We start from the raw sequence: 26,248 nt of genomic DNA, 5'->3' as shown, positions 1-26,248 counted from the left end.
ATTAACTGTCAATTTATCATGAATTCACAGGTTGGAATTTTCTATTTTGAGTATGTGGTGATCATAGGCGATATTAGAGTTTGCTATTGTGCATCTGTAATGTCAAAGATAAAATGCATTTCAAGATCTGACCATTAATTCCCTTTTATCTGATATACAATCATGTTCTCTTTAATGTTTACATAAAAAAACAAAAACAAAAAAAAACACCTAATGATCACACAATCACATTCACAATTTATTTTTTATTTTTTTAACTATTCGGCATGCACATTATGTTAGTACCAGCTGATATTTAATTGAGCATGTTTGCTTCCCATATTTTTGCATTTACATTACATTTACGTAAGGGATAATGCACATCCAAGCCGGTTGTTAGCGCAGAATAAACCCCGCCAGGGTGATCAGGACCCCAACGTGAAGCGTACTTGAGTTAAAATATTTTATTAGGTCTTTTAACGCAACGCTTCCGCGAAGAAAACAGTTGCTAGCAAGCAGCAAGTTCAAACTAGACGGACATTTAAGGGATACGGTACAGTCATACAATTTATTACACGGAATTTCGGCACATGAATCATAAAGGGGATAAGAGATATTGATTTGAGATGAAACTGATTTAACTTTCAAATGCTATATTACCTGTTTGCTATCTTATAATCCATTACAGTGTAAGCAATCATTGCAAAATGGCAGCAGCTGCGTTTGTATGAAACAAGAGAGCGAGTCCGTGATACCCGGGGATGGCATAAATAAATAACTGTACACAAAATAATGATTTGAGTTTTAATATTTTATAAGCTCACCAAACAACTTCCATGAAGAAAAAACGTTCCTAGCTACCGTAACGCTGACTTCAGTCACCCGGATTAGCCTGTGTTATCAGTTTTTATTACATGGCTTGGTTGAATTCTAATGTAGAATGCGGTCTGTTATTTCTTGATAACAGACCGCTGCTAAGTATAACACACTGTTGCCATGAAAAACAAAGCGTTGCTATGGATGCAGGATTCTAACCGTAGAGACGGAACGGACTATTTTCTTGAGCGGAAGCAAACAATTTTTTTTTATAATCAATAAACTCCTTTTTAAATCAATATTTTGTGTCAAATTATTGATTTATTTGGTAGGTAGCCATGTAATAAGTGGGATAATGTAGAGCGAGGCAGTTGTTATAGCGAATACAACCCCTTCAGGCTGACATTATCCCTTACATACCTGTAACATACTGCTGGATGGCGCGATTGACCAATCAGAATCAAGTATTCCACAGAGCCGTGTATTGTAATATAACACTCACTTAAAGATAATTATTATTTAACTTTTTAGTTAATGCTTTAACATTAACTAGCAATAAGCAATACACTTGTTACAGTGTTTATTAATCTTTGTTAAAATCCCCCTGTAGTCAATAATTTTATCCTTTAAAACTCATCTTTGATCACCAATATTACATATTTAAAAAATTTTTCCTTGAAAATGTTTTTATTCTTGCCTTAAAATAGCTTGAATGTAACTCTACACCCTTGCCTCATTTAGTATACGCGGTTCTATGAATATGCAAATTAGCCCCGCCTCCGCTCACTCACACCAGCTCAGAGATCCACTCGTTGACGATCACATGTTGACGTTGGACACTTTCGGGTTGTCTAACATTACTGGAACATGTTTGTAGTTAATGTGGTGGACTGCACCTGTTTTGCAGATTGTTTTATTGATGCTGCACAATCCATACAAATTCAAGATATTTTACAACAGATGTGTAAACTGGGACCATGTGACAGTATGTCTGGAGTTCGCTAAAAAACATTCTAGTGACCCGTTTGACAATATGGGGAAAGCTTTTATGATAAAAATGAGACCAAGAGCAAAGCATTGTACATGGCACAGATTTACAGATTTACCCACACCTCAAAGAACACCGTACCAGCCTTCGGCCCCATGCTGCGGGACGCCTTTCAATAGCAGGGACTGGGGCATCTTGTTAAATGAGAAGATTAGATCCTGCAAAACACACAGTTTCATTCTGCTAAAATCAGAAGTTTGGAACAAGCTTCTATTTTTTCTTCTTTTTTTTTCTCGGCAAGACACTGATCCCAAACACAAAGCCAAATTAAAGTTGGAACGGTTTAAGAAAGGAAATGTTCTACAAAGTCCCAGTCAAAGCCTGATCTCTGTCCAAATGAGAGTCTGTGACCCAAAATTTGCAAATTGCATAATCTTCATCCTATTAACCCGAACAACCTGGAGCCAAGCTGTTTGGAAGAACAAGCCAAAATTACACCTCAAACAGTGTGTGAAGAATGGAAGCTTGTTTCCGCCATGGAATAAAAAATAAAGAAGGCAACTGCAACTTTTAATTTTACAATTCTGACTTTATTTCTCACAATTCCGAGTATATATCTCACAATTTGTACTTTTTTCTTGCAATTCTGAGTTTATAACTCACAGTTTTGATTTTTTTCTCAGAATTATTCCTCGCAGTTGTGAATTCACTATTCTGATTTTTTTTCTTGCGAGATGTAATTCTGACTTTTCTCACAATTGTGAGATACAAAGTATCTAAGTATTTAAACTCTCAATTGCGAGTTTTTTGCAATTTGCATTATTGTGAGAGAAAATCTCCAACTACCTTTTTTCCCATGGCGGAAACAAGCTTCCATAGAGCTCTTAAAATTCTTAAAAAACACCAGAAGACGCTACAAAATAATAAAGTGTGATTTTTACATTTTAATTTTATTTATATCGTTTTGTATTATATTTCTACTTATATTTTTATAATGTTTTTAGAACGAAAAAAATCACATTACTGTAAATGAAAAAGTGCTTTGAAATAGCTTATTAAGTAAACAAATGAAACCAGTGTGTTCTGAAGGGTCTTTTGCAAAGCACAGTATGTGGTAATGTAACAGCACAATGGCACATCTTAAACCTACTCCCACTGAGCTGAGTTTTGCTGTGCACACTGCGAGCAGAGGGTGTCTGCTATAATGACTCGTCTCTCTGCTTCTTAGCCGTCTGATCATTTGATCATATTCACAGCTCATTAGGACAGCGATGTGTCAGAAACCTGTCCACAGGAACCCACAATTAAAAAGTTCTTTACTGCACCGCAAACATGTCAACAGATCACACTATGAATTACTACATTTTACCAGACAGTAAAGGGAGAATTTATTCGTAAGCTCAACTGGTGAAGCCTGTATAATCCTTAAAGGAACACGCCGACTTTTAGATAAGTCCATACATACCCTTTTCATCTCTGTGCGTGCGGTAACTCTGTCTGACGCACCCACCGTTAGCCTAGCTTAGCACAAAGACTGGAGGTAAATGGCTCCAGCTAGCAAACTGCTCCCAATAAGTGACAAAATAATGCCAACATTTTCCTATTTACATGTTGTGATTTGTATAGTCACAGCGTGTACAAATAACAAGGTCACATGAGACACAGCCATCTTCTAACCGTGTGGGAACTATATTCTCAGAAGGCGAAGCACTGCTACATGGGCGGAGTGATTTGCTCGCAGCACCTGAGAAGCCCCGTGGTGAGGAGCAGAGAGTTCGCTCAGAGTTGGAGTAAATCACTCTGCAGAAGTAGCGGTGCTTTGCCTTCTGCTAGCTGGAGCCGTTTACCTCCAGTCTTTGTGCTAAGCTAGGCTAGCGGTGGTGCATCAGACAGAGTTACGGCACGCACGGAGATGAAAAGGGTATGTATGGACTTATCTAACTCTGGGGGATACGGTGAATAAGCTAAAGTCCCAAAAACTCGGCATGTTCCTTTAAGTTCGTTCAATTTGAGTTTTAAAGGGGCCATGTCATCAATGTTTTGTCATGGTTTTTCCTTATAATGTTAATCAGTTTGTTTTTTTGTTGTTGTTGCTTCAATCAGTTTAATGACCACTTCTGATTCTCTCTTTAGTCCTTTTGTAAACTTCATCACTTAATATTCTTTGAATTCAGGTAGATGTAAACATGATTCAAAGATTGCGTCAATACAGTTGTTCATTGAAATGATTACACAGTAATTTACATGATCATAAATATAAATTATTTGTACATATCTGTCACGTCTGTTTTTGGTTTAATTTCATGTTCTTGTTTTCATGTCTTTTATTTTGAAATTAAGCCATGTTTCCTGCTTCCTTGTCATGTGATTCCTTGCTCTCATGTGATCATGGCTGCGTTCCAGTCCACTTTTAGACACGCACTTGTGAACTTCCTTAAGCACTTCCCCTCGGGGGAATCCCTGCCGCCATTTTGAAGTGCGTTCCACTTCGTGAAGTGGACGAGGGAAGTTTATATGGACAGACCCTCGCTCCCTCGATTTTGACAGAGGGACCGAGTCTACTATATATGTACACTTCAGGCAGCTCCATATACTACAATGCAACACAATTGTGACGTCAATGCATATTGCGTTTAATTTACCCCACCACAAACAACTCTATGATATGTTAATCTTTTTTTTTTTAATTAAACAACTCAAACACATCTATATACGTATAGAATGCTGCATTATACAATTTCAAAAGGGAAAAAAATAAATAATAAATCAACCCCATAGTGGATTCTAAGTGATCAAGGGCTTCGCATGTTCCATTTCAGCCTATTGCAAAGGTTCCGCCAGTAGTGGGCACTCATGCAACGTAAACAATGTCGTACGTCCGAGTGAACGAGACGGAGGGAAGTTAGCGAGTGAAGGGCATGACGATTTTGAACTGGAATGCAGCCCATGTCTTGTGTTTCCCTAGTCTATAGGCTTGTTCGAACCGCAATTCAAAAGCATACGGAGCCGTATGCTCTCTAATCGCTCTTGCGGTACTTTAATGTCATTCGCCGACTGACCTGTACAGCGCCGGTTCAGGTCGAACAAGCCTTATGTGTCTTGTTCTGTTTAGTTGTTTTAGGTCATGTGTTTGTTTCTCTGTTCTGTTTTGTGATTGGTTCATTGTTTGATTATTCACAGGTGTTCCTTGCTAGTCTTTAGTCTTTGTGTATATAAATAGCCTTCATGTTACTGTTGTTTCTTGTCTAGCTTTGTTTGTTGTAACTGCTGTTTGGTGAGTTTCTGGTTTCATGGGTTATGGTCTTTTTAAGTTTTTTAAGTTTTTCTTTTTAAGTTTCTTTTTAAGTTCATGTTTATTGTGTATGTATATGTCAAGCGAAGTCTTTGTTTTGTTTTTTTTGGTATCGGTTCACGTTTAAGATTTAAATAAACTTCACATGTGCTCGAACTACTATTTCACAAAATTACAGTTTTTACTATTTTTATAATCGCCAAACTTTTGAACGCTAGTGTATGCTTATGTATTCTCACTAAGAAATGTCTAGGTCACATGTCGCCCCTAAATAAACAGAATTTTTTTTTTGTATATTAAAGAAACTGAAGGTCTTATTTCTCTCTTTTGGATTTTGGGGTGAAATATGAACCAGACAGTTTCTTGACGGGTTTCATGGGATCCACCCATGTGTGCTAGAAGTGCACCTTCCGTAAGAATACCTATGAATACTAATGAGATGAGCAGGAAAGCTAGAGCATGTTCAGCAGATGGTACATTGAGCTCTATTATATCAAAAGATCAAGGAAAATCATGATTTGACCCCTTTGATCAGAGAAAGTGGTGTGTGTGTCAGGGTGTTTTAGTAGAACTATCTGCATCTATATGCAAAGTTTCTGCTAAACGCTTAATAGTCTCCACATGGATGGATGGATAGATTGTGTACTGGAAAAGCCCTGCTATCTGGCCAAAGTTACAAAATTAAATTGTATTGAAGCGGCGTTTGAATAAAAAGATGAGGATGATGGACGTACAGGAGTGGGGAGAGAGAGGAAAGGAGAGTTTCCATAGCGATGTCCTTGCAGAGGGTTCCAAGTTGGAATGAATGGCAGCCATTCAGTCATTCATCAGTCATTCTCTTTATGAAGAGAGGCACTCTGTCTTATTAAATACGAACAGTCTCCTTCCTTCCCTCCTCCCTGTCCAGCTCACACTCACTCACCTGCAGTCACGCTCTCCATATGCTAACATACGGCATCATTAGTCACACAGGTTACGGCACATCCTGAGGTTCAGTGTCAGGGTGAAAGGACTGTGCTGATGATGCTGAAAGTATGCGTCAGAAAATGTCCTGTGAGTGTGTGTCTGCCCAGAGGAAAAGTTCATTGCTCAGAGGTTGCTCAGTAGAATTCAAGTTGAAGTTAAATGTCCCACTGAAATGTGCAGAAACTGAGTAAGTCATTTGGAGTTTGCCTTTCTTTATTCCGTTTATTGGAGCGATCTGACATATCCATTCCTGGCTCAACCAATGGCGTGATTTTGGGGTGGGACTACCTCTATGTCTGTTGTTATTGTTAACCAAAACTATAAAAATGGTTTACGTTAATTGAAATAAAGCTGAAATACAATAAAATCTAAATATTATGATTTTTTTTTTTTGCCTTGTCAACTAACTGAAGAAAAATAAGTTGAAGTACTTTTCCTAAAACTGAAATAAGTAGGAATATTAAACAAAAACTAGAAAAAAAGAAAAGAAAAAAAAAGAACAATATCAAAATAACAAAATTATTAAAGCTTTAAAGTTAAAATGCAAGTTGAAAAATATTACGGAAGAGGATTAGGGCCAAGCAATAATAAAAAAATAAAACCATCTCGAGATTAAAGTTACTATAATGCGAGATTAAACTCGTTAAATTTCGAGAAAAAAAGTCGAAATACAATCTTGAGAATAAACTCATTAAATATCGAGAATAAAGTCGTTGTGTTTCGAGAAAAAACTTGTTAAATTTCGAGAAAAAAGTCGAAATACAATCTTGAGAATAAACTCATTACATTTCGAGAATAAAGTCGTTGTGTTTCGAGAAAAAACTCGTTAAATTTCGAGAAAAAAAACTCGAAATACAATCTTGAGAATAAACTCATTACATTTCGAGAATAAAGTCGTCGTGTTTCGAGAAAAAACTTGTTAAATTTCGAGAAAAAAGTCGAAATACAATCTTGAGAATAAACTCATTAAATATCGAGAATAAAGTCGTTGTGTTTCGAGAAAAAACTCGTTAAATTTCGAGAAAAAAAACTCGAAATACAATCTTGAGAATAAACTCATTACATTTTGAGAATAAAGTCGTCGTGTTTCGAGAAAAAACTCGTTAAATTTCGAGAAAAAAAACTCGAAATACAATCTTGAGAATAAACTCCGAGAATAAAGTTGTTGTGTTTTGAGAAAAAAAGTCGAAATGAAATGTAGAGAATAATGCATTCGATCAGTGTTCATTGCATGAACATATAATAATGTTAATTAATAATAATATAAATAACATGTTTGGTAAACCGGTTTGGAGATGACTATTATTTTTGCAGTTCTTTTTCAAATTTTATCTTTATTGGAGTACACGGTTATATGCTTCATCAGCTTTGTCTCAGACATTTCTCCTAAAACCATCTGTTGCTCTCCTATTACTTGCGAGAAATAAAAATAGACACAAATGATGCAGTTGTTGAAATGCAGTACACCATAATCTAGCATTGCTGAACCAAAATTGGTTGAAATTATGTATTTCTGTTGTCTTGCATTTCTATTTTAGTCTTGTTTGTTTGTTTGTTTGTTTGTTTGTTTGTTTGTTTTAGTATCTGATATTTCAAACATAAAACACACCTACTACATTATGAATTCAATTCATATTAATAAGTACCTTGACTAGGCTGATGGTTGCCGAATGTAAGTTTGGCCTAATTAATATTCATGAGATAAGCCATCAGTGTGTTGTGTGACATCTCAAATAATTCAAAACTTAAAATAATTTTTTTTTTTTTTAAATTGTCACCAAATCAAAGAGCTATAAAGTAAATTTGGCTTGCATTAGTTAAATTGATCTCTGATTATCAGATCTATGAGAAATATTTGAGTTTATATTGAAATCTCTGATTTACTTTCTTGCAAAATCTGATCTGTCTTTTTCTTGGTAGAAACTTACTCTTAAGCACAAGTATCTATTTGAACTTGAAACAGGGGAGATATTAAAGTGATCTCATTACTGATTTTTCTTCCCTGCTAGTGTGTGTATATGTTGTGGAACATTATAGTTATATAAATGAACAACATGTACAGTAATTGTGTTGTGGAACACACATAATTACACATTGACATTATTACTGCTACCATAATTAATAACAATAATGTGTGTTAACTGCCTTTAATCCTTCATTCTAATGCTTCCTTTAAAGGTTCGTTCTGGTTGCCACATACCAGCTATTAAACCAATGTTGTGTGCAGTTGGTCCTATTATAAATATTATTGTTCCATTTTACTATTGGGCTTGGCAGACAGCACAGTCGTGGCAAGTAATAGGTCTTTCTGATGTTGATGTTAAGTTAGACAATTGCCGTGAGTGACATTCATCATTCTGCCTGTCAGATATCTAATGTCTAAAGCTCTTGTCACACTCCTGCATGAATATTTTCTAGGGAATATTGCGTTTTGGAGATGTTCTGTGCCTGCGGTGGCTTTGGTGCACTGTTTTTTTTTTTTATCGACTTTCCTCTTTGAACCTTTGTTGCATTTATTTGCTCAGCCAGCGGTTGAACTCACTCAGGTTATTTGCGGACAGGACATCTTAGCAATGACATATTTGAATTTGCAGTCCTTGAGTGTTGTCCTTACTCTGTCCTCACTGATGTCACCCACAAATCCCATCTAAGCCCCACAGTACACCGTTGAAGGGAAATTAGCCGAAGCTCTCCTGCATTTTAATGTTCAAATGAGGTACTGATGGATTAGCAAGCAACACTCTGTCAGAACAGTCTGTAACTGTTTTGTGCAGAGTCAAAAATGAAAATGTCAGCTCTGTGATTTATACAGCGTTCATGAAAGTGACAAAGACAGACTCTTAAAAGGCTTTTCCTTTGTCTGTAGTGGTTTTTCATGGACAGTCCTTGAGAAAGGCCCACCAGATTTTATCAGCAGTTTCTCTATACAAACTTGTGACTACATAAACGTCGCATAAAGAGCAATACACAGGAAAGAAAAATCAGAACTCAACTGCTTCTTCAAGTCAACAATGAGATTGAATGGAGAGCAATTTAAGGCTAAAAAGGGTTGGTTTAACCAGAAAAGAAATTCCTGTCATAATTTACTCACCCTCATGTCGTTCCAAACCCAAAAGACTTTTGTTCATCTATGGAACAAAAATGAAGATATTTGTAATGATATGTGTGAGATTTCTGTCCCTTTATTGAAAGTCTGTTCACCCAAAGCGCAGACGGTTGAAAACATTCATAAAGAGATCGTAAAAGGAATCCATAATAATACATATTAATCCAAGTCTCCTGTGGAGACACAATCACACGATGAACACACTGGAAAATATTACGGGGAAAAAAACGCCCAAATTCTGACAGTAACATAGCCTGCTGTTTTTGCTATAGAAAACAATGCATACTGGGGAATATTTTTCACGGTAAGCAACTGCTGTTAATTTACAGCCCATTTTCAACAGTAATCTACTGTATTTATGTATTATGGTTTTGTACTGTAGTACACAATGCATTGCATTTTTGAAGTAAAAGCATAATGGCGCTGAATGGGTGTTTCACATGATTTTGAGAACTAGCTTCCTATCCGCCGTATGGTTTAAGCTGTAAAGCTCATTGGCGGGAAAAAAATACTCTGTAATACAAACTGGTCAAATTTGTTCTTAAACATTATTGATTATTAAACTTTTAAAATGCAATTTCGTTTAACTGTATAAGCTATATAATAGAGTTTGAGTTTGTATTTTCTGCACTTTTTCTTATAAAAGTTCACGTTGCTTTTACTAGCAACTAGTCCATTTTGGGCGTTTTTGCTTATAAATAAATGTTCACCTTTTTATTAGTCTATCACTGTAGCCTGTCTTTTTACTGTAGTAATTTCCTGTGTGATTTTAATTTCCAACCTATTTTGGGGATCCTTTTTGACCTAGTGCTGTGTTGCCAAAACACTGTGTTGAGTGTATTGTAAATTAAAATAATCACAGAAATGTACGGCATGTATTTTTTTTTACAGTAAATGGCTGTAAAGTATTTCACAGTATTAATACCGTAGAATTACAGTATATTGCTAGCAACTCTGCTATAAGTATTGTAATGTAAAATAAAAAAATACTGGAAAATACTGTATTTCAGTATTTCATAAGCTGTAAAGCAATTATTCATACCGTAGTATTACTGTAGATTGCTGGCGTTTCTGCTGCCAGTACTTTACCGTTATTTTACAGATACAATTTTTTACAGTGCAGATTTTATTTAGGCTTTATTCACAAACATTCATCAGTGAACATACAAAGAGCACTCATATATGGTAAACGGAAGGTCAAGCATGTTTGCTTGATGTGCGAGAACCAATGAGGTTCATTCTCTTGTGTAACGCAGCATGTTTGAGCTTCAGCAAGAACCAATGAGGTTTGTTCTTGCGTGTCAAGCAGGTTTGGTGACCTAGGGTGATCTTACTTTTGTCATGTTTAAGTGCCTTATGTTTGTTGGGTTTTTATGGGAATAATACATTAAATCTGTTCATCATATAAAACGATCATGTATCTTCAGAAGACTTGGATTAAAATTCTCTATTCAAATGAATTTATTTTATGATCTCTTAACATTTTGAACTGTCATAGGTGAATAGACAGAATAGACAATGGGGGGACAGAAGTTTCCCAGATTTCATTAAAAAATATCATCGTTTGTGTTTCAAAGATGAACGAAAGTCTTACGGGTTTGGAACGAGAGTGGGCGATTGATGACAGACTCATTTTTGGGTGAACTAACCCTTTAAGGAAATGTTTTAGTTAAAACAAATTAAAATGATTTTATCTTTTGGTGGAACACAATCAGATGCAAATATGAGTCTTGAGTCTTAGAATGCATTAAAAATCAGTTTTATCAAATTAAAGGTCTTTAAAAAGTCTTAAATATCATAAATTGCATACTTACCCTTGTAAGAGGTCTTAAATTTGGAGATGAAAAACCGGAATCAGCCCAATGTGACTAATAAACTTCAAAAGGCTGACATGTAGTTAAATAAATGTGAGGGCCTCATATTTCAAAGTAAAAAAAGCAGCACTGATGCGCATTCTACAGGCTCATGGTTTCAGAGCAGTTTGCAGTCAATGAATGCCATTCATATATAGAACCTTTTATGGATAACCTTTAACCTTAACCTTTTAATTTTAATTAAATGTTATGCTAAACAGCTTGTAAACATTCTTTATCACTAGATAAATTTGAAATAACCCATTAAACATAGATATATATATAAACATTCTATACAGAACCCCAGTGAACCTTTTTTTCTAAGATTGTACTTTGTTGTTTATATTGTAAAATGTTGTAAATGTTGTAGGAGTGTATATTTTATCTACATTATTTTTTTGAATGAGCAACATGGCTTAGCTCAGACTTACATAATTTAATTTTGAATTGTATGGGTTTGTTCTGTGTGGACATACCAAAGTAATTTAATTTGTGCAGGTCTTGCAAAGGTCTAAAAATGTCCTAAATTTGATATATAATATATGATGATATATGACTTGTATGTTATATTACAAGTCTTTTGAAGTCATATGATAGCTAGAAACAGAGCAAAATGTAAATCATAACTCACTGAAAATCGTTCAGATGAGGCTTACTTGTGCCGTTTACATCCAGATTCAGAAATGCTGTCTCAACATCACCGATGCCAAAACAGCAGTGGGCTTTCATTTTCCTCACACATACTCAAATTTGGTCTGTTCCTCACTCATTTTGGAGCTTGGCAGATGTGGCCACGGTGAACCACTGAAAAAATAACAACATATGAATATGGAACAACATGAGGGAGAATAAATGATGACAGAAGTCAAAATTTTGGCAGAAAAATCCCAAATAATCCCATATGTGAGCTTCAGAAAAGATCTTAACAATGTCTCGCACTGTTTACAGATTTGCAGACATTTCAATATGAATATTTCTCATTAAGTTATTCTGGTTATGCTATCCACATTCATTTATAGCTCTATTCTCGTATGTTTGACAAACAAGAGACACAGTTGATCTATAAATGAAAAACAATTGAGAACTTTATCATGAAGGTTCTATCAGATGTTTTCCATTGATTCGCGTTGGTCAAATATGTGTTTGTGCGCATGTGTGCACGTTGTTGTCAGCATGTCTCTCTGCTTCAGTCTCCTGCTTTAATAAACCTCCCGGAGTTCATATCTAATTGTGAGTGTGTGTGGATGACAGAAAGAGCAGCTTGTCTCTAATACTGTGTGACATTTACTCACACAATTTAATTAACTCTCCAATATCAGCCAGATTTCTCTCCCTTTTCATCTCGCAGACATGCATAAGCACACACACACATTTGGTGTGTACATACAAAACATGTTAATTTGAACTGAGACTTGTTTGCACTATGGAAGTTTTAAATTCCTTTAAAATGCATTTTCCTCTGTGTTTTGGGTCCAATCCAAAGTGATTTTAATCACATGGTCACAAGCCTCCACCCAATGTTATGCAGGCTTCCTCACTGAATGTTTGAGTATGGAAAATTTGAGAGTATCAGCCACAACAGGCTGAAGTGAAGAACATTAATTATATCGTTACAATGGCACCTGTCAAGGAGTGGGATATAAAATGGATGCAACGAAAGACAACCAGTGAACTTGCGTCAGGGTCATGGGGGCTAGCCAGGGCTGGGTATTGACACAAATTTCATGATTTGATTGAATTTTATTCCGATATTAATAAATTATAATATGAATTTTATTGTATTATGAATTGCGATTCAATTAAATTCCGATTCTGATTCCATTCATCATATATTCATATATCGATTAATTGGGGTATGTATCAGCACATGGCAAAAAGGATCAACTAATGCTGTAAATATACAGGGAAACCCACTTGGTACTGTACATTAGTATAACTAGTGCAAAATGCTCGTGCAAAATCAGTTTTTGTGTGTGTTTTTAGTAATTGTTGGTTTGGTGCCCGTGAAAGAGACTGTGAACGCATTGAATTCAGGGAGCAGGCTAGGTTACTACAAATGATGGCTGTGAATAAACTATAATATTCAGAAGTAAACAGTGTAGCTGACTGAGTGTTTATGTATACCACAACCTTCTAAGTGCTAGTGCAAAATGCCCGTGCAAAATCAGTTTTTGAGTGTGTTTTTAGTAATTGTTGGTTTGGTGTGTTTGAGTGCTCATTGTTACAATTACACAGCAAAAGTTCAGTGACATTTTTATTTGTGCATGGTAGAAAGCACACAGTGAATTCCGAGAAAACGCTATGCTTGAGGAATAGGCTACTACAAATGATGCCCGTGAAAGAGACTGTGAACGCATTGAATAGGTTATGTTTAGTTGGTGAATAGCATAGGCTACTATTACACAGTAGCGATAACGTTAAGCACACCAGAATGAAATATAATATTCAGAAGTAAACAGCATAGCTGACTTACAGATTCAGTTAACATCCACAAATGAATAAGCGCGACGATTCAGGGAGCAGTGCAAAGTGCCCGTGCAAAATCAGTTTTTGTGAGCTGATCGCCGTCAAAAAAGTTCAGGAGATATTTCTTAGCGATGGCTGATTTCAACAGTTTCAATATGATAAAAAATAACTTTTATATTGATTCAATGGATTAATTGCATTTTGAAAAAAAAAAGTGTCATGAATTTATTGCATTTTTGGGGGGAAATAATCCGTTTTTATAATAGATCTTTGAAAATCAAAATCTGGATTTGAATTTTTTATGTTATTATAACCTAAAGATGCTATGTGAAAGTTTGAAACAGAAAATAGTCGTTTTCATCTTGCCACTTTCTTGGTAAAGAAAACACATTTTTACTCAAATTAATCCAAATGGATTTATCACGTTCTGGAACCAAACTATAATATTCAGAAGTAAACAGTGTAGCTGACAGAGTGTTTATGTCAGAATGTTTATTTTTAAACCACAACCTTCTTGGGGCTTCTTTGACCGATACAACCCTCTAATGTCAGAATGTTTATTTTTAAACCACAACCTTTTAAAAATGATATATTTAACGATATCTTTAGCATTTCTCATCCAAACAACGTCAAACTTGGCACTGCACTTACTCGTGCCCGTAGCGAGACACCTGTCAAGTTTGAAATCCATCGGACTAACGGTTCGAGAGATATGTGGTTAACAGACACACACACAGACACACAGACATTTATAGATAGATATTATAGGTTACACAGTTTTTATAACATGAAAATTATGTTTTACAAATTTTTTGAAGTCTAAACATTTAAATAGTGGCTGTCAAAAAAACATGATGGATTTATTCAAACATACATTGAAGAACATGTTAAATATAAATACAATGAATATTCAATATGGTGTATAGCAAAATTCTCTATAGTTCATGTTTCTAGCTGATAAGTTTATGGACATTGAATGGCTTTGCTGAGATAAATATAACATTGTGTGACATTGTTTACAAGCTGACGTCTTTCCACGGTTGAAACACTGATTGAGTGATTACAAGTGACATGATACAGATTTCGGTAAGTTGTACTGTATCATTTAACATACTTTCTGATGTTCCTTCATGTTTATTTAATAACTATAGTAATGCAGAAGAGATGATCAGTTCAGATTCTCTGTGCTGCTCCTTCACTTGAAATGAAGTGCTACAGCGATCTGTCAAGCCGCCTTAAAGAGCATAAAACTGTAAAACTGTATTTGTTGTTTGGATTTTGTTATAATATTGAGAGAATTTGAAAGCTGAGACTTTGTTTCATATCAAAAGTAACAAAACACAAAGCTTATTGCGATTTATTGGATGGGAGACAACAAAATTGTGTGCATTCATCAACAAAACAGCATAGACTAAATGCTTGATTCTTCGAGAAATCAATATTTTTAACCCAGTCCTAATGGGTGCCCGAGGCTCATTGATGCAGAGCGGGGAGTGAAGGCTTGTCCGTCTGGTCCGATCACACAGAAGAGCTACTTTAGCTCAAATTGCTGAAAGACTGGCCATGATAGAATGGTGTCAGAACACAGTGCATCACAGTTTGCTGTGTATGGGGCTGTGTAGCTGCAGACGGGTCAGAATGCCCATGATGCCCCTGTCCACCGCCGAAAGACGTGCCAGCTACCTTCATGACGATGGTGTTCCCTGATGGCAGTGGCCTCTTTCAGCAGGATAATGCACCCTGGCACATTGCAAAAATTCTTCAGGAATGGTTTTTAGGAACATGACAAAGAGTTCAAGATGTTTCCAAGTTCCCCAGATCTCAATCCAATTAACAGATTTGCTGTTAATGTCTTGTTGCCAGACAGGGCCGTCGCTAGAGGGGAGAAAGGTGATGATGATTCTCTGGGCTTTTGTGGAGCCCAACCCATAGATGATGTTAGGCAAGTGGTATTAATGTTGTGACTATTCAGTGTATATATAAATACAGTATATATTGCATATGACATGAATCCCTCATGTTTGCTGAACTACACAACAGTCAATTTCCCTGCCCTTAAACATCAAATAAAAGCAAGGCAATGTGATTGGCAGTTTAGCATGTTAGTCACGCAACCCCCTCACATCTGAATGCAAAGTTCTTGGTCAAAAATGAGCTACAGTATGTACCAGACTTAATGGTGATAGCCAAAGCATTTGCTTGTGAGACTAACAGCCTCTCTAATGGTCTAATGAGAGTGAGAGGGCAGACTGTCTTGTTGACTAAGGACTGAAGAGAGTACCAGCATTTCATCTGAGCTGCTGCTATGCAAGAATAATTCCTATACTGCAAAAAAAAAAGAAAAGAAAAAAAAGAAGCACAGACCTGCTGGAACTGACACTGGCTCAGTTTGAGCTGGCTCTGTCTTCTTAAGATCAGTCTATTGATTTCTAGTTTCTTTACTGCACCAATACATAGATGTTTCTCTAAAACATCAGACTGTAAAACCCTTTTGGTTCTATTTGGAATTTTTAAGAGATATGTGCAGATATTTATATAAATTATTATAATATCCTTTTTTTTGTATTGTTTTTGTACTATTGTAGTATTTACTAATATTCTATTAATATTAATATTCAGCTCATCATTTCAGTTCATTTTAATTTTAGATACTTTTTTATATTATATTATTATTCAGTATTTATTTTATTATTTAGCTTTATTTTTATTTCAGTTTTAGTTATAATAGTTCTTCAACTTAAACTTATTTTATTTCAGTTAATTGCTAAGGCAACATTTAAAAAAAAATGCATCTATTATTTATATTATTTCAATTAACAACGTTGACAATGATTTTTTTAATAGTTTTAGTTTTAGTATAGCCCCTTCCGCCATTGTTCAGATATACAGGTAGCCAGAATCGTTAAATTTCGATCCCTAATAAATGATCATACTGTACCTTTTCGCTCTATGACCCGATGACAGCAAAATACTCTTCTACTTCTCTCTCTCTCTCTCTCTCTCTCTCTCTCTCTCTCTCTCTCTCTCTCTCTCTCTCTCTCTCTCTCTCTCTCTCTCTCTCTCTCTTTCTCATGCAGTCTGTCTGAATTATTTACGCACTGTTATTGAGAGGATTTTTACTTACAGTAGAACAACTCTGAGGAAACCAGAACACACGCATTCATACAGTTGACATGCAGGAATGTATGCGTTTCTTTTTATATTTATACACGTATGCAGCTGTTTAGTCCTATTTCAACTTCTTTTTTTATTTCATTCTTATAGGAAAAGTCAAAGAATTGATCATTTTCTCACCCTCATGAGTAAGGAGATATTGTCTGAACAATCCCTAATTCATATCCTCAGCTTCAACCATCTCTATTTACTTTCTCCTTGCATTACTCTCTAATGTGCCTTTTTTGATTACAAAATGTGTGTGTGATTGCGTGTGTGGGTGTGTTCTGTGTCTAATGGGTGTACGTATGACAGATGCGGTCACTATCCGCTTGCCCAATCCCATCCATCAGCCCCCCCTAGCCTGACCTCCGAACGCCAGAGCAAGTTTGAGGGGCGTTTCTATGTCCCGCTGTCCTTTAATGAAGGGTGCATATATGTGTGTGACGTCCGAAACCTTTGGGTCTGCATTCGGAGTGTTACTGCAATGCAGCATGATGTATGGGGGCACAAAAGTGTGTGTGATACATTGCATTATACCGTGCTTTTCTGGGTTTGCAAGCGAGTTTGCATCAACAAAACACTGAAGCGTGGTTAAATCCCTCTCTATGACTCGTGACTTACTGCAGAGAGGAAAGCAGTGCCTTAGTAAGCACTTTTATGAACTATTGTAAGGCACACACATTTCCAAAGGCTTCACTGCGTCAGTTTGAGTAAGGTTTTTATTTAGAGAACTTGTAGGATGTGTCTGACAACCTCAACTAAATTGTAGAAGCATATATTGTCTTGGCTTTATAATGTCATGTCCTGTTTTTAGTCACATCTAAGAGTCATGTTGTTGAGGCATATTGCACTAATAAAGGTGTGTTATCAGTAATATAATAAACAGTAGATTTGTATTTTCTGAAGGAAATGGCAGTGTTTCCTAGCCAGCACTAGAATAGTAATGATATTTCAGGTAGGTTTAGGTTTTAGACTTTGGTTCTGTGTAAATGAAATGCAGAATCAGAGGTGCTTTGCCACTGTCAGGACATTCAGCACACATCTTGTGTTCTGTCAGTCGTGGAAGAGATTCAACACAAAATGCGACACTCTTTGCTGTGTACAGTATATAGACTGCTATAACTAAAATATATGCAAGGAAGGCAGGATCAATCACATTTTAGGAAGCCAATCACAATTCAGTATGCAAATATGAGGTCAACAATGTCAGTTACATTTTAAATGCTGAACATTAATGTAAATGAAAGGGATTTTAAAAAAAAAATCTAATAAACTGTTGCAATAAAAAAACATTAACAAAATACATCCATACATCCACACATATACACACACGCGTACAGTCATATTATTTACCATTACCATGCAAAGTATACTTTTTAATCTTCCAAAAATACAAAATGAGTCAGTTAGATGGTTAGGGAGGTAGGTAAGCTAAATGTTGTAAAATGTGGTGATAAATTATCTATAACACTCCAACAAAATTTCTTACCTTCTAAAAATGTAGTTAATTTTTTATTTATTTTGTTGAAGTTTATGTTTATAAAATCCAAAAATAGCTGAAATTATCTCCAGCATAAAATTTGCACATCAAAACCATCATGAAATGGCTTGACAAGCGCAGTTCTTTCCTGTTTATGTATTTTCTATTGAAACAGGAAGGTTTAGTTTACACCACAGACATGAACTTTAATTTGCTAAAGCTAGTCAGAAGGCGAAGAGACATTTTCATTCTGAGCATTTTATTGGACAAATATTTGTATATGCTCTTAAGAGCAAGATGAGTCATTGATATTTGTTTTCTGTTTTCTTGGAAAAGAACTGCTGTGTCTCATTCCTCTCCCTATGTTGTGAATCAATATCTAAACATTGGGACACTGATGACTCCTGTTCCTGCGACACCATTACCTGGCCGCGTATTGAAAAGTCATTAGTATTTATGGTATATGCATCATCTTTGCAACTGTTAAAAAGTACAGTACTATAATGAATCATGCTTAAAAACTAACAGACTTGGATAAAAGGTCACAACACTTCACGTTTGATTCAAATTATTTTGAATAATTTGGGCTGAAGTAATTGCTAAAGTTTAATTCACAGGTTTAGTAGTTTAAAACAAACCCTCAAACATATTTAAAACCCCTACGTTTTTAGAAATATTAATACAGCGCTGCCATTTTCAGCAGTGATGGTTCCGGAGGTAATTTTTCCATTCATTTTTCCAGTAGGGATTTTTAAAAAGTCTTTGTTAAAGCATTATAAGCCATGAACCAAACCAATTATCTACAAGGTGAATCATAACATTACATACTTTAATTTGAAGCAAAATAATTTTTGAAGATCAGACAAAAATACAAAGGTACAAGACGGGAAAACTGCAATCCCATGAGGCATTGCGGACAGCATAATTGAATTAAAAACAACGGTTACGTCATTTGCAGTGCATCATGGGAATATAGGCGGAGCTAAAGAGCTCTTTTGGCATGTTTTGCTTTTATCGACTCTGATTGGTGGAATTTTCTGTACAGCATCATGGGTAATGTAGTTTTTCACTACAAATTCTGCACAATTATTTGAAAAATTAGTTGGAATAATGCGGCCTGAAGGCTTCAAAAGAAGCAAATGGCATCAATTAACCGCCCTCACAGTAGGACTGTCTTTAAAAGTGTATCGTTATCGTTAACAATCAGTTTCCCTATGGAGAAAAAGAATGGAGATTTTACTTCCGGAATCTGACTGTTGCACTCTACTAATGCAAGTGAAGGGGAGATTTTCAAATTTCAGTCTTTTTATCCTATTAAACTGTCACAGTAACAAACATCAGCAACAAAATACAAAATAAATACACATACATACACTCTTAATTATATATACAATAATATATAGCAATAATTATTTATTGGTCTTTGCAGTCGCAGGATTGCATTGAATCGGCCTACAGTGCACGATCATGCAATGAAAAGACTTTCCATTCCCAACCTTTCAATTTGTTGATAAACCTAAACTTTTCCCAACTAGATAAGGTCAGTCTAGTTCAGTGCAATTCATCAGAGTATACCAGCTGTGTAAAAAGGAAGGCACTATTGCAGTGATTCATAAATAATGAGGGTGGTCCACACTTGTTCTTTCACGGTTTGTAGCTTTGAGGCAAATGGAGGTTACTTCAGTGAGGACATCATGCAACTCCACAGTTTGAAACTGAAATAAAGAAATAAGCGACTCTTTCTAATGCATGTTGATTTCATAGTTAATAACTGTGGCACAGAACAGGCCTACTTCAAAAGGACTGCACATACCTGACCAGAAGCTTATTGTGCACAAGCGCTCAGTGATTTCCCTTTCCTTGAGTTGTGAGTTGTGACAAAAAAAAAAAAAAAATCTGCATTGTTTGGTTGGAAGAATCATAGTTTTGCTGAAAATCCCAATAATGAATACTGGTCAAAGAAAGAAAGAAAGAAATTTTAGCAACTCCTTAGTTGATCTAATTATTCAAGGCAAGTATTTAATCTTGCTCACTATGTCATTCCCACCGGAATTTCATTTAGATGCATTTTGGTGTTTGATCTTCTTCTCTTAAAACCTTCTCAAGACTTCAACATGACAGGAGCAGTTCAGAGGGTCATGTTGCTTAATCACAATTCATAAGCGCGTGTGTGTCCGCGTGTCCTAGGGGAGTGAAACTGCTCTTTCCCACGAAGTTCCAGTGGGAGGTTCCCATGGTAACGCGAGAATCGGAAGCTACCGTAATTGGTCTCTTTTTTTCAGTCTCTGTTTTGTCTGGCTCTTGATCTCAGTTGCTTTATCTGTCTTTTCCTCTGTCTCTCTTTCCCTCCTTTGTGTCTGTCTCTTCTCTATCTACTGGCCTTTCTGCTTTCCTACCTCTTAAACACCAGCTAATTCCACTCGCTTAAAATGATTTAACACTCAAAATGATCTATCTATCTATCTATCTATCTATCTATCTATCTATCTATCTATCTATCTATCTATCTATCTATCTATCTATCTATCTATCTATCTATCTATCTATCTATCTATCTATCTATCATCTGTCTGTAATCCATCTATCTATCTATCTATCTATCTATCTATCTATCTATCTATCTATCTATCATCTGTCTGTAATCTATCTATCTATCTATCTATCTATCTATCTATCTATCTATCTATCTATCTATCTATCTATCATCTGTCTGTAATCTATCTATCTATCTATCATCTGTCTGTAATCTATCTATCTATCTATCTATCTATCTATCTATCTATCTATCATCTGTCTGTAATCCATCTATCTATCTATCTATCTATCTATCTATCTATCTATCTATCTATCTATCTATCTATCTATCTATCTATCTATCTATCTATCATCTGTCTGTAATCTATCTATCTATCTATCTATCTATCTATCTATCTATCTATCTATCTATCTATCTATCTATCTATCTATCTATGTCTATCTTTTCTTTCTTTTTCTTTTTTTTTTTTGCTTTTCATTATATACAGTATATCCCCATATTTGTGAGATTGTTTTCCAACCACCCAGGCACGAAATGACCTTTTAAATATGTTGACTTGAAGTGCATGAAACCCACTGAGCCCTCGCTTTTTTCAGCTGTCTTTTTCTTCACTTCACATCAAAAGCCATTAAACTGTTACTAAGCAACCATATAAACAGTTGTATATAATGGTTTGTTGAAGTAATCATGATAATGAGCGTATGCGGTGTGTGTATACAGAACATGCGTTTTGTTTATGTTTGGACTCCGATGTACCTCGAGGAAGATAAAAATAAGCTCACTGCATACGCTTGCGCAAACGCGTCCAACCCACAGCGATTACACACTGTCTGCACATGCGCTAGGGTTGCTTCTGTGTGAGTGTGAGTGTGAGTGTGAGTGTGAGTGTGAGTGTGAGTGTGAGTGTGTGTGTGTGTGTGTGTGTGTGTGTGTGTGTGTGTGTGTGTGTGTGTGTGTGTGTGTGTGTGTGTGTGTGTGTTTGAAAAGTCTCTTATGCTTACCAAGGCTGCATTTATTTGATCAAAAATACAGTAAAACATTAATATTGTGAAATGTATTTTTCAGCATTATTATTCCAGTCTTCAGTGTCACATGATCCTTCAGAAATCATTCTAATATGCTGATTTATTATCAGTGTTGAAAACAGTTGTGCTGCTTAATATTTTTGTGGAAAGCGTGCTACATTTCTTTTTCAGGATTCTGAGATAAATGAAAAGTTTAAATAAACAGCATTTATTTGAAATAAAAATCTTTTGTAGCATAGATGTCTTTACTGTCACTTTTGATCAATTTAATGCATCCTTGCTGAATAAATCCTATTAAATTTCATCATTATTATTATTAATTTCTGAATGTTAATGCCACACTTGAAAATCTACATGGTTAAAGCTGGTCTTTATGATTAGTAGCTGGTGCAAACTGATTGGGTTTATTAGCTATTAGCAGTTAAGGCTGAGGTAAATCTGACTAACCTGGTTAAAGCTAGTTGACCAACTGATGCTCTAACAGCTACTAACAACAAATCACATACCATGCTTCAAAGCCTGACCATAAACTGATATGACCAGTTTTTTTTCAGCAGGGAGTTCTGGAGTTGCATAAAAAATTCTTTGCACTGTAAAATAGGTTTTTCAGTTTGTGCTATAGAATTCCTTGGAGGAATGGGGCTATGACCATACTTCCATAAACCGAATCATTGTGTTTCCAGCACATTAGGCCCTGGAGATCTCAAGAAATCAAGACATTTTCAACCATTATGCACTATTACAAGAAGAATTCTAGGAGTACATCACTTGTATTGCACTAATTTGATGCGACTGTGAGTTCCTAATTTTCAAATGCATTATGACAGACTACTCCAGGCATTCATTTGGCATTTTAAGACTCTGCACTAAAGCATATCTCTGTGTTTATATGTGTCAGTGTTATTCAAGGCAAGACACTTTACAGGTGACTAAGGTAGAAAATCCTAACTAATAGATATCACCATACGTTACAGTTGATTTATCTCAGTACATTAAGACTATCACAAGTTTTCTTAAATGTTTAAATATGGATATGAGGCATTATCTTATTAAATATGCACAAATGTGTACAGAAATCTAAACACTGGATGAAGCCAGGTACACAATTCTTGTTTAATTCTTTTGTTGGCATATTAAAGTTAAAAGTTCTTACAGAGAGAGTTTTTGATATCTCTTTTTATCACTTCATAAATCAGAAAATGCTGTCAACTGAAAGTTTGTAAAAGTGCTACTGAGGTGGAGATTTCTGGCTTAGTGCTGAAGAAAACTCATTTTGAGAAAACGGTCTGTAAAGATATGAATTGAAATCTAGAGTCGCAAATATATATAGTGTAATAAAAGAAACATTTTAATGTGTATTTTGGATGTTTTCCAGACTAACTTTAAATTAGTCTGCAAGAAGACAAGTTTTGGAAGCAAATTTGGAACTGGTCTCAAAATAAGGCTTTGTCTGTAGTGTCTTGCCTTAAGTATTAATAATACAGTATATTATTTATAATATAGTATAGTATTTATTAATATTTTCTGTTTTCATTTTCATTTAAGTTTTGCTCTGTACTTTTGTCATTATTAGTTTATATATAATTGTCATTATATTTATATATATATATATATATATATATATATATATATATATATATATATATATATATTCATTTAAGTTTTGCTCTGTACTTTTGTCATTATTAGTTTATATATAATTGTCATTATATATATATATATATATATATATATATATATATATATATATATATATATATATATACAGTATAGCTTTAATTTATTTAAATTTTAGTTTTAGTTTTTATATTTTATTTACAATGAAAGTCTATGGATCAATAACTCACTTTCTGTGTTATTTACTTTACATTTGCACCTTGTACTGCATTTTGTATATTGCACTTGTGACTTGGTAAAGTTTTTTAGCTGGTCTCTGCACTTGTATCCTTTATTTTGCTCTCCTATAATATGTTATTTTATATATATGTTTAGATTTATTAATTTATATATATTTACTGTTTGCACTTCTGGTCAGATGCCAACTGTGTTTCATTGGCTCTGTACTCGTACTCTGCACACTGACATCTGAATCTGGATCTATAGAAAAAAACAAAACAACTAACTAACAAAAAAAACAAAACAAAATCAGTCACTCTTTATTTTAGGTGTCTTTAACTGCTATGCATGTACATAAAACAAAAATTCTAGGTACAATGTAAGTGTTAAAAACATTTAATATAGAGTGGGGCCCATTTTGTCAAATATCTTCTTTTGTGTTCCATAGAAGAAAGAAAGTCTAACTTCATCCCATTTCTGTTCTCGATCACCATCATCATTATCCTCAGCAGAAGTGGCATGAATGTGACCACAACAATCTTGAGGACGAGACACGAGAGCTGGAGTTGTCTGTGTGAATTAGTGTGGGCTCTGGATAAATGTTTGATGAGGGGAACACTGTCCCAGTTCTACTGAGAGGGAAGTCTTCTGGAATTCCAGAAGGGTTTTGGTAAGACCGAGACCTGAGGAAACAGCAGGGGCCTGATTATGTTAATGCTGCTCTGAGACACAGATGCATACAGTCTTTAGGGTTTAAAGAAGCATTTTAAATCCTGTTCGACTCATAAATGAGGTGTGATGTGTCCTGGTGTAAATGAGGATAGCTGCAGGATTTACCGTGGTGATTGAAAGGGTGTGAACAGTGTGTAGCTGTGGCAGGTTTATGATTAATGAGGTAAAGTGCCTTTGGGGCTGAGCAGGTATGTGTTTAGATCGGTGCGCTGTACAGTGAAAATGTAATTGCATTTTTTAATTAGATGCATATGAAAACAAAATGGCTTTATTGCATTTTTATTATTTTGTATGTTTTATGATCACAAATAGGAATTGAGCACATTAAAAAGGACATTTTATTAAAACAGGAATTACGGTGGGTTTTATGCAGTCCAAATTCTATTATTTCAACTTTCTTAAGAACAAAATCAATTATTAATCGACAAATGTCTTACATTATTCATGCTCAGTCTCATTTCACCTCTTGAGTCTGTGTTAAAAGCTATTTTATTTTATTCTATTATATTTTATGCTTCAATCAGTTGTTGAGGAAATATAAAAGCAGTTCTAACAGATAAATATAATTGTGCTTTTCTCTACTAAACCTTATTTAACTCTGCTCTGTTTCTTCTCTACTATAATATTTACTACCAATTACTTAAAGTTTGAGTAAAATATTTTTTTCATGTTTTGCTTGTGTTTTAGTTGGACTTTAGCCCTATTCAGACAGTAATTGTTTCTCATGGGGACGTAAGGTATTTTCAGCATTTACAGGGGCCAGTCAGTGATTTTATTGCCGTCCGAATCCAAAATGTCAGTGTTTTTCTTCCACCATGTAAATAAGAGGCTTTATTAACTTATTTCCGTTAATTTCCATTTTTAAAATGACATCCATCTTTTTGAGATAAAATACAAGACAAACCATTTTACCTATGGCGCATTTATCTTCCTATTTTTAATCAGGAGATTTAAATAATCTCAAAAAATAATTAGGATATTATTTTCCTATTATTAAATTAAATATGAACTTATTCTTATTCTTCAGTCATGTGACTGACCAAGTGAGCAGCGCGTTTCCAGGTTCACAAGGATCACAAAACTCGCTCCTCCACCGTGAATAAATCGCCATCTGAATGCTTTTATCACTGAGGTGCCATGCAAATGTATTTTTATGAACGTCCATATGAGAAACAATTACTGTCCGTATAGGGTTTTTGAGTTGGTTTTGCACTTTTGTTCAGTTTCATGTCTTTGTTCATCTGTTGCCATAGTGTTTGATTTGCCCTCATGTGACACACCTGTGTCTTGTTAATTATCTCGTATCGTCCGTAGTGTTTCCTTGGCTGTGTGCAAAATCGTCCCCTATACCCTTAAGTAGGGACTATTCTAGACGGTGGCTTGTGAGTGCACTCATTTAATCCCACAATGCACCGCAATAACGAGTGTACAACTGATGTACGCTCAACGGCTATAGAGAATACCCATAATGCACTGTGAGAGTCGCGCACCGAATGAATTCCTGCATCTGACGCCCACAGCTGAATCTTCCATCCATTATCCAAACCACTGGTCCAATGTGGCTACAGCTTAATATCATACAGGTATAAATTCCTTTTTAATTGAGTTTTAAATTGTTTAATTAAGGTTTATACAAGCTAGTTTCCATGACATAATTCAAGATAAATCATTTCATCTTACTACTGGAGCTGCCAGTTTGCTAAGTTTCAAATGATTATTAAACAGCAAACACATAAACTATGCAAAAGCTGCAGCCCTTCCAAATTCACTCACTCGTTTTCATTCACTCCTTCAAGTGGACTATATTAGTGGAGGAATGTAGAGAATAGTGAAGGATGGTATTGGGGGCGATTTCGAACACAGCACTTGTGTATATAGCCCTCATTTTCAGTTGCTCTTGGCCAGATCTCGTCTTATAATAGGTGTTGTTCTGTTCCCTGTGTTTTTGTCTGTAATCAAAATCCTGTGTTTTCTAGATAACCGAAAGAAGTGTAATTTTTGAGTTTATTTTGATTAA

General features: G+C 35.2%; 1 protein-coding gene across 1 annotated transcript in view; it reads left to right on the top strand.

Annotated features, from left to right (window-relative positions):
- cacna1hb (calcium channel, voltage-dependent, T type, alpha 1H subunit b) overlaps positions 1–26,248 on the top strand; it is a 95,007-nt gene that overhangs the window by 12,232 nt on the left and 56,527 nt on the right. The gene's annotated exons all lie outside the window — the stretch shown is intronic.

The sequence above is a fragment of the Abramis brama genome (assembly GCF_963993115.1).
Source record: "Abramis brama genome assembly, chromosome: 2".
Classification (NCBI taxonomy): Eukaryota; Metazoa; Chordata; class Actinopteri; order Cypriniformes; family Leuciscidae; genus Abramis; species Abramis brama.
The sequence above is the reverse complement of the archived record's forward strand: the minus strand, read 5'-3'. Positions and strand labels throughout refer to the sequence as shown.